Source organism: Triticum dicoccoides, chromosome 4A, assembly GCF_002162155.2.
Source record: "Triticum dicoccoides isolate Atlit2015 ecotype Zavitan chromosome 4A, WEW_v2.0, whole genome shotgun sequence".
Classification (NCBI taxonomy): domain Eukaryota; kingdom Viridiplantae; phylum Streptophyta; class Magnoliopsida; order Poales; family Poaceae; genus Triticum; species Triticum dicoccoides.
In genome coordinates this window covers 641382887-641401082 of record NC_041386.1, presented here as the reverse complement: position 1 = coordinate 641401082, position 18196 = coordinate 641382887, and positions in this window count along the sequence as shown.

The window sequence follows — 18196 nt, the reverse complement described above, 5'->3', positions numbered from 1 at the left end:
GCTTGAGGTCAAAGTGTGGAAGTCCGGTCTTTGACGAATGACGGAGGACATGGCCTTGTGGTAGGGCATCATTGCCTTGAGGAATTTGCACTTGATCCAATTGTCATCCGTGTCCTTACTCCCGTGATCTCGGAGTGAGACCGCGAGTTTGGTTACTCTTCGATAAAGCTCACGAGGTTCTTCATCTTCTTTCATTGCAAACTCATCGGCCTCATCTTGCACCACTTCATAGTTGGAGCATTGAATGCTCGCGCTTCCCCGGTAGAGAGAGACAACACAAAGCCATGCGTCTTTGGCCAAGGCGAAGGGCCGAAGATGAGGTAGGTCTTCGGGTGGGATTGCATCTTGAATGATGAAGAGAGCATTCTCATTGAATTGATTATCCGCGGCTTCTCGAGGAGTGAAGTTGCTTGGATCATGCGGATAAAAACCTTCTTCAATGATTCTCCAAAGATTAGTGTTCACATGATTTAAATGACGTTTAAAGCGGTAAACCCAAGAATCAAAGTCCTCATTTTTCACAATCTTAGGGGGAGGACCGGCATGATTCAAATGAGTGGAAGGAACCGGTCCACGATAAACAAGTGGTGGTTCCACATGAGCAAAGATACCGGTGCCATTCTTACCACTAGAAGAAGGAGCCTTTTCACTATTAGCTTCCCCCTTATCGGAGGTAGCATCCGTCACCTTGTCGGTGGGATTACCCACTTTCAACGGTGCGGTGGATAGTTTAAGCCCTTGAAGGAATTTAGTAAACATGCTTTCAACCTCGGTCGTCATGGAGGTTTTCAATGTCTCCAAGGCCACATTGAACTCCTCACGATAGACCGAGGTTTCCCCATCGCCCGTAGACGAGATCGGATTCACACCAGAGTGATCCTCCACACCGTCTATGGTATCAACCATACTCTTCGGATGGTAAAGTCCTTAATAAAGAGATGAGGCTCTGATACCAATTGAAAGGATCGATATGGTTGACTAGAGGGGGGTGAATAGGCAACTAACAATTTTTAGCTTTTCTTTAACAATTTAAACTTTGCATCAAAGTAGGTTGTCTAGATATGCAACTAGGTGAGCAACCTATATGATGCAACAAGGATAGGAACACAAGCAAGCAAGTGATATGATACAAATAAGCTTGCACAAGTAAAGGCACGAGATAACCAAGAGTGGAGACGGTGGAGACGAGGATGTGTTGCCGAAGTTCCTTCCCTTTGAGAGGAAGTACGTCTCCGTTGGAGCGGTGTGGAGGCACAATGCTCCCCAAGAAGCCACTAGGGCCACCGTATTCTCCTCATGCCCTCACACAATGCGAGATGTCGTGATTCCACTATTGGTGCCCTTGGAGGCGGCAACCGAACCTTTACAAACAAGGTTGGGGCAATCTCCACAACTCAATTGGAGGCTCCCAACGACACCACGAAGCTTCACCACAATGGACTATGGCTCCGTGGTGACCTCAACCGTCTAGGATGCTCAAACACCCAAGAGTAATAAGATCCGCAAGGGATTAGTGGGGGGAATCAAATTTCTCTTGGTGGAAGTGTGGATCGAGGCCTTCTCAACCACTCTCGAGCAAATCAACAAGTTTGATTGGCTAGGGAGTGAGATCGGGCGAAAATGGAGCTTAGAGCAACAATGGAGCTTAGGGTTGGAAGAGATAAGTCAATGGGGAAGAAGGGGACCCCTTATATAGTGAGGGACAAAGATTCAACCGTTATCCACCAACCAGCCCGCGGCCAGCGGTACTACCGCAGGGCCGCGCGGTACTACCGCTTGCTGCCAAGCGGTACTACCGCACGGTCATGCAGTACAATCGTACAGGCCCGCGGTACTGCCGCAACCCCAGCAACAGTAAGGTCAGATATGAAGCACAGGAGCCGAGGGCGGTACTTCCGCGAGCACAGTACTACCGCACCGCCATGCGGTACTACCGCAAGGCAGGAATCCCCTAGCCAGGGGGAGGAAACATCCGTGCCTACTTTCGCAAAGAAATGGAAGAAGTAAAACCCCGACACAATAGTACTGCAGAGGGGCGGTACTACTGCCTGACAACATAGCACGGTAATACCGCGGAACGAAAGCGGTACTACCGTGGTAGGCGCGGATGTAAAAAATTACATCCGTCCCTACTACCGCGAGGGAGCGGTACTAGCCTGGTGGGCAATGGTAGTGCAGCTCCAGGGGAGCGGTACTACCACGCCGCAGCACGGTACTACCACTGGTGCCTACGGTATTACCGCTCACTTGGGAGCAGTACTACCGTGAGCCAACGCAGCAGCCAGAAACAAGGCAACGAGAAGGCGGAGGATGCTCCAAGGGAAAGGAGGGGACAAGAAAGATACGTGTACGTGATGATTCCACCCAAACCTTTCCGAGGCGGACCCCCTCTTAATAGTACGGCTTTCCTATGACTCAACTCCACCAAAAAGAAACGTAGAAAAGACGTCGTCTTCAACAGTCTTCGAGGGGCACCCAACCGTCTTGTGCCTAGCGATGAAATGTCTGGGATACTCAAGGCACACGATTAGTCCGCAAGCGCGTTGTCATCAATCACCAAAACACCTTAGGGATAAATAAGCCCTTGCAGAAGAAGAAGCAGAGGAGGAGTGGCTCCTCTCGTCACTGCAGAATAAGCACCAGAATAAAGGGGGTACCCTAAGAAAGGGAGGCACAACCAACAAGTCTCGCGGATCGCCCCACGATCCAACAATGCGGAGCCTTCCATGTGATCCAACAGCGCGGAGCCTGCTCGCAGCCTACCCTCGGAATTACTTCTAGAAGACCACATCCGAGGGTTGTCGCTTGATGCTAGGGTATGATCAGACGGCTGATGTTCGGAGCTAGGGTTAGGCGAAACCCCGCGGGGTTTAGAGGGGGTTTGAGCTGGTCAACGGGGTTTCAAAGGCTTTGACTGAGCATAAATAATTTAGAAAATCAAAAATTATGAAACATTCAGCATTCGTCGTTTTATAGGACACACTAACGAGGAAAAATACTAAACTTGGTATACGTACATTTAGAGAGAAAAAACCTAGCTAGCACGATTGAGGTAAAATGAGCACCATTAATTAAAAAATAAAAAAATATAAAACCTGCGCACAATATTGTCGTGTGATATGTTACCAACCAAAAATTATAAACTTTTTCTATGGACATTTTCATGAAAAAACCTTCGCACATATGAGCTATCATGTACAACGTTTCATAGAGACCAAGGAGAGGAGATAGGGTTTCCCTTCGGTTTTTGAAAATTTTAAAAAAAATCAAAAAATCACCAAAGCTTGATTTCAAAGTGAATAAGAAGGATATGGACTTAGTTTTCCATTTTCATATGGTAAACGTGTTTTTAATGGTTTTTCTATTAAAGTATATTTTTTGATTTTTTTTGTAAAAATAGAAAGATTAATTCAATAAATAGTGATTCTTCGAATCTACACTATATAGATTGATTTGGTGTTAATGAAAAATATTTGGCTCATTTGTAGTAGGTCCAAAAAAACTTGATTACGAATGGGGTTGTTTACCCTAGCTTGGGAGCTCATTTGGAGCACATTTCTCATGACTACAAGTTGTGTAGACGCAAAAGAGATCGGATTGATCACCTAACGTTTATAATAGTTCAGCAAACTGTGCAACTCACACCACAGGGAATGGACTGAAGTGTTCGTTCAAATTCAAAGTTTGCCTAAAATTCAAAGTTTGCCTCAGTAGTTCAAATTCAAAGTTTACATATAGAATTATTACACCTTACAAGTTTTCACAATACTTCAAATTGATGACAGAATCCTTATTACAAATCTTTAAAGTTCAAAGTTTATGACTTGCATTCAAGTTCAAATTCAAATCTTTGCCTTGCTCCTTGTGTTCCGGGATGGGTTAACCGTCTTGCTTCTAGTTTCCCTGGCTGGTATATTTTGTGCTTTTGAAAGCTTTGTCTTGTTGCTTCTGATCTTCGCTTTTGGTGGTGGCGGTTTTGTTGAGCTTTGACTGATCGAGCAAGTGATGACCATTTGACGGTCATCTGTGGGCTCACTAATCTTTAAAGGAACTTCAGACAAAATAACTCCCTCCTCTCTTATAGCTTCAAAACCTTCGTAAGCCATGGTTTCAAATTCCGCATCAGATGATGGTTCAATCAAAGTTTCTTCCTCTCCAGGTCTTTTCTGTCTTGTGCCTCTAATTATCCTAGAGCTGGGTCAAACAGAAATAAGCTTAGCCATCGATAAAAAAGAGAACGGATGCAAAAATATGGAAAGATTGCACACATACCAAGATGCTACTTTAGTTGCTTCATTCTCTAAACTTCCTGCATTCTCCTCTGCTGCCGCATTATCCTCTAAACTTGCTGCATTCTCCTCTAAACTTGTTGCATTCTCCTATGCATTTGCTGCTACCCATTGTTCCTCTTTCAAATGATGCATCAATTGGATTGGTACAACGCCTAGAAATATGCCCTAAGATACCGCATCTTTTGCACTTATGTTGTTTTTTACACGACCCTCTTCACCAGCTCTTATCCTATTTTTCCTTGGTCTTCCTGGTGGTCTAGTCAGTATAGGAGAATGGAGTTTGAACCCTGGGTCTACTATGTTCCATTGGTCTTTTCCCAAGAGTGCAGGCACATTTTCAGCATAAACAACCCTAAATTTGGCAACAGAGAAATATTTCAGAGCAATACTGATCAACTTCACCATCTTCACCTCCAATAATAGTCATGAGATGTAGGGCATGTATGCACGGCTTCCCGCGGATCTACCATTGCCTACAGCTGCATTCATTGGTTGCAAGGTTCACTGGGTATCTCCATTCCCTATTTTTACTATCAGTGTATGTCACCTTAGCCTCGTATGTCGACGGTCGAATGCATTTCATCCTTAGTCCTCTTGCCTTGGCATGCAATGCCTTAATTAGAGATGGGAGCATAAGATGGCCAACATATTGTGTTTCTGCAATTCTTTTACGAAGAGCCATCTTTACCAATTACCATGATCATCTGCCTGATCTTATCAAATGCTTGCCACAACAAAAGCCCTTTCACTGACTTGAACTTTGCATTGAAACACTCAACGAGGTTATTGGTCACATGGTCTACTTTGCAGATTTCATTGAATTTGCTTCTTGACCACAACTTTCCATGATGTTCATCCATGTACTCCTTCACCAAAGGATTATGAGCATACAACACTCTTAAATGGTGCTCATGCTTCCTCAAGCTGCATGTGTATGATGCTGGCCATAGATTCTCATCATAAACTTTGCCTTTGAATTTCTTTTTAAAATTTTGCGCTAGGTGTCGCATACATTCCTTATGTTCCACTCCAGGGAATACAATTTACTGCAGTTTCTAAACCCTTGCAAGAATCTGTGTGTATAACTAAATCTGAGGGTGTACCTATAATGTTGCACAACTGCTGCAGAAACCAGACCCAACTCTCCTCACTCTCTACCTCCAACACACCAAATGCAACTAGGAATAGCCAGTTGTGTCCATCAACTGCAGAAGCTGCTGCTAGCTGGCCTCTCCATCTTCCATTCAAAGCAGTCGCATCGACAACCAAATAGGGCCTATACAACCATTCAGAAACCCATGTCAGCAAGCCTTGAAACAAACAAAAGCCCTCCTGAAGCACTCCTTCTCCATTGCCTTCCCTTTTAATTTGTACTTAACTGTATGCTTGTCAATCTCTACAATACTCCCTGGACTAGCCATCTCCACTTCAGCTTTGAAGGTATAAAGCAACTGAAAACTCTCATTCCATGGACTATTAATCCTATCAAGAGCCCTTTCCTTAGCATAGAAAATCTTCATGTATTGTACATTAATATTGTACTTCTTAAATAGCTTCCCGTGGAGTACTGTTGGACCAATTGTTGGTGTTTCCCTCACCCAATCCAAGATTGCATCTGCCACCCACCTAGTCTTTACAAGCTTAGATTTGTCCTTTCCCCTCTCCCTCTAGGTGGGCAAGTGTGCCCATGTGGGTTGCTTTTTATCTGAAACAAAATGAAAAATGATGTCAAATACAATTAAGAAACAGTACACATGATCTGAATATAGAATGGAAATAACCTGATAACAATATTCAGTTGTAATACCTGAATCAATTTGCTCTTTCACATAGTGGATGCATGCAACCTCCACCTACACCTATCATAAGGGCAATGAACAGTGAATCTTCCTGGCTCACTCCTATCAACCTCATAAGAGTTTTCAGTGAGAATGCAATATGTAGTCACTGCATTACAACAGTCCACCATCGATTCAAATACGGTTCCTGGAGTAAGGTCAGGATTCTCTCTGTTCCACTCAATTGTTGGCATGTCCTCACCATCATATTTTTGTAAAACTAAGGAGTCGATGTTCTCCTCCCTCTATTCATCATCAGTGTCATCAAATCTAGCACGGCTGCTAGGCTCCTCTGCATATTCATCTTCCACTTCCTATTGACTGACTCTATCTACCAGATCAGGGAATAGAATCTCATCCTCATCATCATGTCGAGGCACTTCCTCGTCAGGCTCTGCATCTACTTCTACATCAGGTGCAGAAGGGAGAGGAGAAGTGGCAGAATTAGCAGCAGTCGACATGTTGTGGCTTTCAGAACCACTAGGTTTACTTGGTCTCGACCTACAAGGAGTGTGAGGACGCTCGCCATTAGCAAAGACAGATGATGTCTGAACAACCTTCGGGATTCGTTGTTTGCGGGCCTGAAGCACACCGATATGGATTTTACCGAAACGGTTGTCAGCATTCAAACTAAATAGCAATCCCAGATGCTCATCACAAGTTAATGGGACAAATCTCTGCTCGCTACTATCGAAATATCTCAGTTCAACAACATCGGGAGGGCTCCATAGATACTCACAACAGAGTACCTCGCGGAAATCTCTGAATGAAATATTGGTTTCTACCACTTTAGGATAGAAAAATCCAAAAATCACACACGGTTTAGTTCCACGCAGCTCGCTAGTTTCCATTCTAACTGCTAGCCGAAAAGCAAGTGCAGGATCAACCCTATTCGATTGAAATAAGATAAAGGGCGCAGTTAGGCCAAAAAATTTCAGATAAATTGCACTGATTCACGCCAACGATGGTCAAATACAGCCTAATTTACGGATCTGCTAATCAATTTGAGAGGAAAACGATGCTTACCCAGGTGGAATCCATGAATTATCAGCCTCTGATTCGACCCAATCATCTCCACGGTCGATGGGACGGACGGGGTGCCCCCCCGACATCGCTTCCTAATCCGAGATGGGGAGAGAGGGTAGATGCAACGGAGGCGACAAGAGTGCGGCGGAGGCGGCGTGACGGCGGCGGAGGGGGCGGCGCGGAAGCAACTGGATCTGATTCAGGTTATAGTGAGTGTCAGTTTCGCGCCCCCACTGGTTACCATGTAACGGTCAAAATGTGAACTCCGCCCTATGCGGCCCCACTAGTCGGAGTTAACGGTCAAGCCATTGACTCGACGGCAACGTCCGCTGTGACCAGTTCTGAGGGTTTAGGGCAAGGGAGTGGGGAAAAGTGAGCAAAAGTTAAGAGCGTGGGGATGAATGAGTAGAAGTAATGAACTAGGGGCACAGAAATAAAAATCCCAAAAGAATATATTTAGTGATTTGTCCTAGCTGGGGGCGGTGCCCCCCCCCCCCCGAACAAAAAACTCACCATTGCCATCGGTCGTTAGCCTCCCCTGAGCCGTGATGGTGTTTTTTCATGTCTATTGAGTGGAAGACGTGCCATGATGCTGCACTTATGGAACAGTGTGCTCGCATCACCGAAGACGAAGTCCACGGTGCCTTCAATACAGCGCTCGTGGTGGAGGTGCGTGTGATGCTTAGCATACAGAGTGTCTTGGTAGAGGAGGATGGTACAATACGCAAAGTATGAATTCGGGGGGAGGGGAGGGGGCAAGTCAGAATATTTCCTTCCAACTATGTTCCCAAAAAATAATATCTTTAGTGATTTGTCCTTGCTGGGGGCGGTGCACCCCCCGAGATAACTGCACCCCTGGTATAGAAAATGAAGAACCCCCAATCCCTCTACTTGGAGAAGAAATTATTAGCATAGTCTTTGACCGAGGTTTTCTCTAACATGAGCACAACAAGGCTCTATCTGATGTTGTGATGAGTGATATTTTTACACTCATTCACCCTTTATTTAAACCAAGATATTTCACTAAAACCGAGATATTCGCTTCGATATTGCTACTAATGACTAATGAATGCAAAGGATTCCACAAATCCTCTCATTGATGTGTTTCCATAGGAAATGGGATAAAAAGGGAAGAATTCATGTGTGAACATGGAAATGAATAGAAAAGGAGATAGAAGAAATCATCAGGAGGCGCACCGGAGGGAACTGTGCAAAAGATGGTGTTTCATACGACCGCAAGTGCTCGTATGAGTGGCCATATGGCGTGGATTCCGAGGCTCCTCGTCCACCTGAACAACTTTTATAAAGGGGACCACACCGAAGTGTCAACAGAACGTCCACAAGCGAAGTAGAACAGAGCCATCTTCACCCTCTCATCAATCCTACCCGCCGCCACTTCCATCTCCATAGCCACCATCACCACCATAGTCATCTCCCTCTAGTTCATGCTTCGTGCATCACACAAGGCATCCATTGTAAGACATATTATCAATCGATCGATCTTCAAGATGTGTTCTTCATGCGACCTGATCTCCATGTGTGAGTAGTTCGTTCAGGTATGGGTTGAGGCATAGGCCTTGCAACCCTCTGTGTTTGTTGTGGGGATCAACGAAAGGGCTTTCCATTAACATCATGTATGTGTGAAATAAAATTGTTCCGTAGATGTCACTTGTCTTGTACGCGATCTTCATACCTACAGGTGCTCAGGATCATGGAGATCGAGCCTTGGAGAGGCTAAGGGCAGGGAGAACGTGAAGTGTTATTCTTAATACCAGTGACAGAAGGATTTAGTACGATAACACGGATCCAATCCTTGGTGATTCATGAGATGTAGTCATTAAACACACAAAGCACTTGTCTGATTATAATAATCTTAATTATTGAGGCAACTACATGCGATGGATAGGGCCTTCGATTGGACATCTGATTATTGATGTAGGACGCGTGCATGTCAACATGGTATTTGGACACATCCCCCACTTCGATCCGAAACAAGCACATGTCGATGGGTGACTGTCGGTGTCAAAACCGGCGGATCTCGGGTAGGGGGTCCCGAACTGTGCGTCTAGGCCGGATGGTAACAGGAGGCAATGGACATGAAGTTTTACCCAGGTTCGGGCCCTCTCGATGGAGGTAAAACCCTACGTCCTGCTTGATTAATATTGATGATATGAGTAGTACAAGAGTAGATCTACCACGAGATCAGAGAGGCTAAACCCTAGAAGCTAGCCTATGGTATGATTGTTGATGTGTATGTTGTCCTACGGACTAAAACCCTCCGGTTTATATAGACATTGGATAGGGTTAGGGTTACATAGAGTCGGTTACAATGGTAGGAGATCTTCATATCCGTATCGCCAAGCTTGCCTTCCACGCCAAGGAAAGTCCCTTCCGGACGCGGGACGGAGTCTTCAATCTTGTATCTTCATAGTCCGGGAGTCCGGCTGAAGGTATAGTTCGGCTATCCGAACACCCCCTAATCCAGGACTCCCTCAGTAGCCCCTGAACCAGGCTTCAATGACGACGAGTCCGGCGCGCAGATTGTCTTCGGCATTGCAAGGCGGGTTCCTCCTCCAAGTACTTTATAGAAGATTTTAAACACAAAGATAGTGTCTGGCTCTACAAAATAAGTTTTCCACATATTGCCATAGAGAGAATAATATTTACACAAATCTAATCTGCTGACGTATTCCGTAGTGCGACACACCACGGCCAAGCTTTTATCCAAGTCGTTTCATTATCCGACCTCAGCGCGTCATGCGAGGCGGTTTCCTTGGCACGTCTTGTCAAAGCAGAGATCGTGTCCCCTTATTCCGGGATTCTCATCAATACGGGCATGGGTAACCCAACCGCGCCTTTGATTACGGCGCTTGGAGATAAGCGAGTTTTACCAGGCTGGTGGGGACATGTAGTTGTGTCCACCCATATAAGGGGATAAGGATCCACCTTTTCACCCACGCCTTCTTCCTCCTTTGCCTATCCATTCTTGCACACTCGAGCTCCAGTGCCCAAGTCCGCACTACCACCTCAACCTTCTCCAGTCATGTCCGGAGCGGGAGGCAAGTGGATGGTCTCCTCCGTCACAGAGGGACACATCAAAAAGCTGAGGAAGGCCGGATATCTGGCTAGCGACATCGCGCACCAGCTTCCCGAAAAGGGGCAGCTCATCTCCACTCCTAGGCCCCATGAGAGGGTGGTATTCCTCCCCCATTTCCTCCGCGGACTGGGCTTCCCTCTGCATCCATTTGTCCGGGGGCTCATGTTCTACTACGGCCTGGATTTCCACGATCTGGCCCTGAACTTCGTCCTCAACATCTTGGCGTTTATCGTCGTGTGCGAGGCGTTTCTCCGCATCCGCCCCCATTTCAGCCTATGGCTTAAGACTTTCAATGTCAAGCCAAAGGTGGTGCGCGGCAGCCAGGCGGAGTACGGCCTATGGCTTAAGACTTTCCATGGTTTGGATGCAAGATGGCCAACGTCCTATGGCTCGAGGGCTCCTTTGTGGAGACCCTGAAGGGGTGGCAATCATTGTGGTTTTACGTCACCGAGCCGCGCGACACCGAATGGGTCGCACCCCCTGAATTTCGATCCGGCCCCCCTACGCGGCTCACCTCCTGGAAGGGGACATGCCTGTTTTGGGGTAAAAAAGGAGAGCTGACCTGACTCCAAACATGCATCCAAACCCTGGTGGACAAGAAGCTCAAGCTTGTCAACGTAGTCCAGGTTATGCTCATCCGCCTGATCCTCCCGTGTCAACGACGGGCCTTCAACCTGTGGGAGTTCGACCCGGCGCAGCATCGAACTCTAAACAGGCTCTTCGACACGACGTACGAAGATGCCTGGAGGATGCTTTTCAAAGGCGCCGAGGCTCCCGCATCCGCTACCGAGGATCGCGGATTCAGTACTCAGCATCACGCTCATGCGGTAAGCTGTTTTTGTCCTTTTATAGGGTATCAGTTTTTCATAGTTTGACTCTATGCGGGATCTAAGCTCCCTTATATTTGACAGGATTGGGAGGTGACGTCCGGACAGATCAACTGTCCGGCTCCTTTGCCTGAAGGCCCAGCGGACGCTCGCTTGGCGAAGCTGCTAGTTCCGTCGCCCTATGTGGTGCCGGAGAAGAAGGCCACGAAAAGGGCCACGGGGAATCGAAAGAGTGCCCGGCGCCAGGAGGTGTCAGATTCATCATCCGACGGTCCTGAAGCGCCTTCCTCTCGTGAAGACGAGGAGGAAGAAGAAGAGACCTCTCCCCCTCCAGTGGGAGGAGAGAAGAAAAGGAAGGCCGCCCTCTCTGAGGAGGCCGGAGGGTCCAAGAAGGGGAAAACCCTTCCTCCAGACTACTCCAACGACGCCGACGATGGCGGAGAGGAGTGGAAGCCCAGGGCCAAGCCCCTGGCAAAATCGTAAGTATCCAAATACCGGAGTAATTCATAGTATTCGTTTATTGCACAACTTTCCCTTATGTCGATCATGCTTATGCAGCCCACCCAAAGACCGGCTCAACGCGTCGTCGAGCGGCTCACTGGACTCGTCAGATGTGAACTCGCTTCCGACGGCTTCCTTCCCCCGCCCTATGGACGACACCGAGGTGTTGTCCCAACAGGTTCCAAGCAGGGAGGAGGTGGTCCCAGAGGCGCCGCAAGGCGACCTCCCAGACTCTAGGAGTAAAGGGGATGAAACCCCCAGGGCTCCAAGTCCGGCTCTAGGCCGGACACCGCTCCGGAACCTTCAAGGGTTTCGGAGTCCGGCGGGGGACCTCCTTCCAAGAGGAGCAAGTCCACCATGCCGGCGACCTCCGTCCACCCGGAGGCACCGGACAATATGTTGGAGGCGCTCCAAGGCGCCTCCATCGACGAGGAGCACCGCGCTATTATGAGTGCGGTGGTCCAGAAGGTTCAGTCCGCCAAGAGCGGACTGACTGAAGCTTGTACTAGCCTTTTGACAGGCTTTGAGGTAAGTAAATAATGTGTAAATAATATTACCGCATAGACAGTAGCCCCTGATGCTCTGTTGGGCGTTCGGGAAGAAAAGCCGAATAGAGGATCAAAAAAATTCGCAGGAGTCTAACAAAAGGAGTCAATATGCGTGTGCAGGCTTCTCTGCTGGCGTCCGCCGTACTCACAGCGGAAGTGGACACGCTGAAGCAGAGCCTCGAGAAGTCCGAGCAAGAGCTCGGGCGTGCCAAGAAGCAGCTCGAGGAGAAGGAAGGTAAGAAATACCTTGGTTGAATATGTATATAAAAAAGGTGCAATTGCAAGAAATGACAGGATTAACATGGCTATTGTAGGGGCCACATCTGAGGTGGCGACCCTTAAGCAAGCGCTGCTCGAGGCCGAGAAGAGTGCGGCCGCGGAGCACACCGAGCGGGAGAGGTATGAGGCCGAGGTTGGCAAGGTGCGGCAAGAGCTCCAGGTTCTCATGAAGAAACATGAGAGTTTGGAGCTTGACTCGAAGACGCGAGCGTCCGAGCTCGCGGCGGCTATTGAAAATGCCAAGTCTGCCAAGGCCGAATCCCAGAAGACTCTCCAGGAGTTGGATGAGGTGAAGAAAATAGCGGCGGGTAAGGCATTCTTTATGCAAAGTAAACACATAAACGTGAGTTACTTGATACTTACCCAAATCCGGAGCTCTCCAGGGGCATTTGCAGATCTTCCCCGGAGTGTATCCGATGCCGCCGCATTCTATCGAGCCGAGGAGGGCAGCTCGACGGAGAAGGTGTTCTGGTCTCAGTATGCTGAGGCCGAACACCCCGTGCCCCTGAGCGACCAGCTGAAGCAACTGGTCGAGCTCCATAAGGCGGCCGAACAGGCCATGAAGGGCCTCCTAGTTCGGCTGTGGCCTGGAGAGGCTCTGCCTGGGAGCTATTTCGGGCTGGTGCGGCGGCTGGTGGAGGCCTATCCAAGGCTCGAAGTCATCAAGCGCTCCGTCTGTATTGAAGGTGCTCGTAGGGCCTTTGCCCGCGCTAAGGTGCACTGGGGCAGGCTGGATGCGGAGAAGCTTGTGAAGGACGGGCCACCAGCGGGGAAAGAGCATCGCAAGCCTGAAAATTACTATAAGGATGTTCTGAAGGGTGCCCGCCTTGTGGCGGATGAATGTACTAGGGATGTAATTTTTGAGTAAAACTCGCTCATTTTTGTCCTGTGCGCTGAAAACTTGTTCATATGCGCTGAGCAATGCTGCTTGAATTTAAAATATTACCTTCTGTGTGGTTATTTATCAATACTGAGAGATGGCGAGTAGTCGGCTTCTGCCCCCTTGCCACTAGTGCTGGGGTGTTCGGGGATAAATCTGGGCGCTCTTTTTCCCATGTTTGGGTCCTTCGAGGGAGGCGCTCAGCCCGACGAACGAGGCAATCGGACTATAATGCGTGAACACTCTCACTTAGCCATAGAATTCTATAATTTTAAATTTCGGCGAAGCCCCTAATATTCGGAAGACCGAGTTCGGGGCGCTATCCACGCCTTGGCCGGACAGAGCCGACTCGTCGCCCTAAGCGGCATAAGTCTTTAGGGACTCGAAAAAAACCTCTCGAACAGCGACCAGCTCTCGCTTCATCATGACAGTCAGTTTTAGCTTTCTCCACCGAGGTGCTCGGCCCAGCTCAACTGGGGCACAATCGCAGTGGTTCTTCTAGTGCTACCTTAGCCGATATAGCGGAACATAAGGCACCAAAACATAGGAGCCGGGCAAACCCAACTATTGACCCAAGACATGATTCGGAGCCGATGCATATAATGCTATAAGTTCGGGGTGCCGCACTTGTGAAAGTGTTCGGACTTCTCACACCATATTGAGGGGTGCTAAAAGCCCCTGGCGTATTTTGGCCGTACCAAGTTGTACGGGTGCAACATGTCGTTAAGGAACATTTATTTATAAAAAGATAGTGCAAAAATAGACAAAAGCTATGCATTGTTTATTAAAAATAGCTACGATCAAAGCAGAACGATACAAGTAATGCGATAAACGAAAAGTTGGACTATTTAACATGTCTGCTCCAGGGGCAAGCTGCGGAATAGTATGCGAAACAGGTATACTGCTCGTGATAGAGACCACCTAGGATTTGCGTAATGCGGCATGGCTTGTCTGCTTCCCTGGTTCTTGCATCGTTTGTGCGGCAATTGAACTGCCGAACAGGCCTTCCGAAGAGTAGAGTCCTAGAAGTAAGAGAAAAGTAAAAAATCGGCAGCCCCTGGTGCGGTTTAAGCCGTGTTTTGGGCGTGCCGTGATGGTGCCCCTTCCCCTATGCCCATGGTATTTCCAGAGCGTAATTATGTACGCGAAGTACTGGCGTCGCCTTTTTGCTAGGGTTGGGGTTGGGGCCGTATTGCTACGTCTGCTCGGAACGTGCCAGGAGGTCTTGTTGTAGGTTACTCCGGGCGTGCTTGACAGTGTTCGGACGTTTAATGGCCGGACTAGAGATCTGCCTGGAGAGGCTGCTTTGTACTTCCGCTGCAAGGGCCGTCGTGTGCTCCTCCGTTCGGAGGGAGCGTTCGGTGTTTCCATTGACCGTAATTACTCCACGAGGGCCTGGCATCTTGAGCTTAAGGTATGCGTAGTGCGGTGCCGCATTGAATTTGGCGATTGCGGTTCGTCCGAGCAGTGCATGATAGCCACTGCGGAATGGGACTATGTAGAAGACCAATTCCTCGCTTCGGAAATTATCCGGGGATCCGAAGACCACTTCAAGTGTGACTGAGCCTGTACAGTTGGCCTCTACACCTGGTATTACGCCTTTAAAGGTCGTTTTGGTGGGCTTAATCCTTGAGGGATCGATGCCCATTTTTCGCACTGTATCCTGCTAAAGCAGGTTCAGGCTACTGCCGCCGTCTATGAGGACTCCAGTGAGATGAAATCCGTCAATAATTGGGTCTAGAACCAATGCGGCAAATCCGCCATGACGGATGCTAGTGGGATGGTCTCTTCGATCAAAGGTGATCGGGCAGGAGGACCATGGGTTGAACTTTGGGGCGACTGGCTCTACCGCGTATACGTCCCTTAACGCGTGCTTCCGCTCCCTTTTTGGGACGTGGGTGGCGTATATCATGTTCACCGTCCGCACTTGTGGGGGAAAACCCTTCTGTCCATTGTTGTTTGGCGGCCGGGGCTCCTTGTCGTCATCGCTATGCAGCCCCTTGTCTTCATTGTCGGTGCTTAACTTGCCTGCCTACTTGAACACCCAACAATCCCTGTTGGTGTGATTGGCCGGCTTTTCGGGGGTGTCATGTATTTGGCACAAGCGGTCGAGTATTCGGTCCAAGCTGGACGGGCCCCTAGGATTCCTTTTGAATGGATTTTTCCGCTGACCGGATTTAGAGCCTTTGAATCCGGCATTAACTGCCGTATCCTCAGCATTGTCGCCGTTAATGCGGCGCTTCTGCTTGTTGCGATGCGACCTGCCACTAATGTCCCTGGTGTCCGAACTACCAGGGTTCTTGGTCATATTGTTGCTACGAGCAAGCCAGCTGTCTTCTCCCGCGCAAAAGCGGGTCATGAGTGTCGTGAGTGCTGCCATAGATTTCGGCTTTTCCTGTCCAAGGTGCCGGGCCAGCCACTCGTCACGGATATTGTGCTTGAAGGCTGCTAGGGCCTCAGCGTCCGGACAGTCGACTATTTGATTTTTCTTTGTTAGGAACCGTGTCCAGAATTGCCTGGCTGATTCCTCTGGCTACTGAATTACGTGACTTAGGTCATCGGCGTCTGGGGGTCGCACATAAGTGCCCTGGAAATTGTCGAGGAATGCGGCTTCCAGGTCCTCCCAACAACTGATTGATCCTGTTGGCAAGCTGTTGAGCCAATGCCGAGCTGGACCTTTAAGCTTGAGTGGGAGGTATTTGATGGCGTGAAAATCGTCGCCGCGGGCCATGTGGATATGAAGGAGATAATCCTCGATCCATACCGCAGGGTCTGTTGTGCCATCATATGATTCGATGTTTACGGGTTTGAAACCCTCGGGGATTTGATGATCCATTATTTCGTCTGTAAAGCACAGTGGGTGTGCGGTGCCTCTGTACTGGGTGATATCATGACGTAGCTCCAATGAGTTTTGTCTACTGTGTTCGACCCTGCCGAATTTGTGGCCGGCGTGACGGTTACTGTCTCGAGCCGTGGGGTGCCCACGCGATCCGTAGATCGATCGTGTTTGCCCTGCCTTGTCCTCCAACATGTCTCGTAAGTCCGGCGCATATTCCCGTGCCTTGATACAGGGTGCGGCTTGAGTGGAGGGCCGGGAGGCCTCTCTGTCGCGGCCACGAGGTGGCCGTTCGGCCGCATCAAGTGCTTCCTCCTCTAATTGGGGTAGCAACATGCGCTTTGGGTAACTCTTGGAGGGGCGTTCGAGTTTATGCTCTTCGGCCGCAAGGACTTCGGTCCATCTGTCAACCAGCAAATCTTGATCAGCTCGGAGCTGTTGCTGTTTTTCTTGAGGCTTCTTGCCGTGGCCATAAGCCTGCATTGGAAACGCTTTTGCTCAACGGGATCCTCTGGCACGACGAATTCGTCGTCATCGAGACTTGCCTCGTCTTCGGAGGGAGGCATATAATTATCGTCCTCGACCTCTCTGTCTGCCACTCTCTCATGAGGGCTGGTTTCTCCATCCTCCTGTGCTAAACCTTGCTGGAGGGGGTTTTCTTCGGCACTCACCGGAGTATTATTATCTCCCGTGCTGGAATCACCGTTTTTGTGTTGGTGGGATTTTGAGCGGCGCCGCTGACACCGGTGCTTGGGCTGTTTCTTGGAGGGGTCATCCTTCGCTATTCCATCGCCCTCTCCCTCTTTTGGGGTGTCCACCATGTATATGTCATATGATGAGGTGGCTTTCTAGGGCATAGTAGGCGCTGGTTCTTCATCATCTCCTTCATCGGCGTCCATACCGTCAATGTCTTCGGAGTCGAAGTCGAGCATGTCGGTTAAGTCGTCGACAGTGGCTACAAAGTGGGCGATGGGTGGGTTTTGAATTTCTTCATCGTCCGTACCCCAACCTTGCTGACCGTAGTCCGGCCAGGGCTCTCCTGATAAAGAGAGAGACTTCAGTGACTTCAGGATATCGCCGAAAGGCGAGTGCTGAAAGACGTCTGCGGCCGTGAACTCCATGATCGGCGCTCAATCGGATTCGATCGGCAGGGGCGCGGAGGGTTCGGAGTCCGGAGAAGAATCCGGCTCCATGGAGTCACGAGTCTCGCAGAGTACGGGGCTGGTGTTCGGCTCAACCGCCGTTGGGATCACAGCCCCCGAGGTGGCATCCAACCGCCCATCCTCGATCGGCGCGGTTGGCTCTGAACTAAGGGTCGAAGCCGATGCGGGTGCGGCCTCCAGGGCACTGTTCGGCGGCAGAGCTAGATCATGCTCGTCGTGACAGTGCGGCGCGCTTGGCGGTGGTTCGAATCCGCCAAAGATCAAGTCCCCGCGGATGTCAGCCGTGTAGTTTAAATTTCCGAATCTGACCTGATGGCCAGGGGCGTAGCTTTCGATCTGCTCTAGATGGCCAAGTGAATTGGCCCGCAGTGCGAAGCCGCCAAAGAGGAAGATCTGTCCAGGGAGGAAGGCCTCACCCTGGACTGCATCGCCATTGATGATCGTAGGAGCCATTGGGCCTGACAGCGACGACACAGAGGAACTCTCAATGAGAGCACCAATGTCGGTGTCAAAACCGGCGGATCTCGGGTAGGGGGTCCCGAACTATGCGTCTAGGCCGGATGGTAATAGGAGGCAAGGGGCACGAAGTTTTACCCAGGTTCGGGCCCTCTCGATGGAGGTAAAACCCTACGTCCTGCTTGATTAATATTGATGATATGGGTAGTACAAGAGTAGATCTACCACGAGATCAGAGAGGCTAAACCCTAGAAGCTAGCCTATGGTATGATTGTTGATGTGTATGTTGTCCTACGGACTAAAACCCTCCGGTTTATATAGACACCGGATAGGGTTAGGGTTACATAGAGTCGGTTACAATGGTAGGAGATCTTCATATCCGTATCGCCAAGCTTGCCTTCCACGCCAAGGAAAGTCCCTTCCGGACGCAAGACGGAGTCTTCAATCTTGCAT